Here is a 971-nt window from a genome sequence, read left to right on the forward strand (position 1 = left end):
TGCCAAGATTGCCTGGGCTAAAAGCAAGGTCTCCATACCTCGATTGACAAGCAGGAACGTGCTACGAAGCGATGATGATGAGTCAGCGATGCAAAGAAGGTAAAATTTCGTGGCAACGCCACAAATGCAAATCGTTTTAGCGACATGCTGAGGGTTCTTTAATAATGGGATTGTTTTTTTTTTTTTTATTTTTTTTTGTTTTATTATTTGAAACACAATATGTACAATAATATAAATACATGTTTCATTTGACTACGACTAGTTCATACAAGAACTATCAAGCAGTTTTGTTACATTTCAGTATACTTATTAAAATTGTGAAGTTGTCAAAGACTTAGTGTTAATAGTAGTAATCTAAATTATTATTAGACTACTAATTCGGGAGTAGATCTGAAGGCTTTGTTCGTTTAAGTCTTCTCAGCAGGCCAGATGTATTAGACAGATGGTTGACTGTCTCGTTTGGATGCTGTTGTAATCGTTTTTGGTGCTTTATCGCGAACTTCTGGATTACTGCAGCCACAGATTCGATCTTCAAGTCCCGATGGAGGTCAGTATTCCTAATAAACCACGGAGCGTTGACTAAGTTTCTTAAAACTTTGTTTTGAAAGTTTTGAATGATTTGAATAGTGGATTTTGGTGCACAACCCCATAACTGGATTCCATACGTCCACACCGGAGCTAAGACTTGCTTGTATATCATTAATTTATTGTTTAGAGAGACGGGTGATTTGTTCCCAAGAAGCCAATATAAATTTTTGTATTTGGATTCTAATTCAACTCGTTTTTTCTTTATATGTTCTTTCCATTTCAACTTAGCATCTAAGTTCATGCAAAGGTATTTAGCTGTGTTTGAGTATGGTATTTGAGCACTGCACATATTTATCGGCAAATATTCAATTTTTTTGTTTGTGAAGTTTACATGGACGGATTTCGTTTGGTTGAGCTCAATTTTCCATTTTTTAGTCCAACTA

Source organism: Teleopsis dalmanni, chromosome 1, assembly GCF_002237135.1.
Source record: "Teleopsis dalmanni isolate 2A chromosome 1, ASM223713v2, whole genome shotgun sequence".
Classification (NCBI taxonomy): domain Eukaryota; kingdom Metazoa; phylum Arthropoda; class Insecta; order Diptera; family Diopsidae; genus Teleopsis; species Teleopsis dalmanni.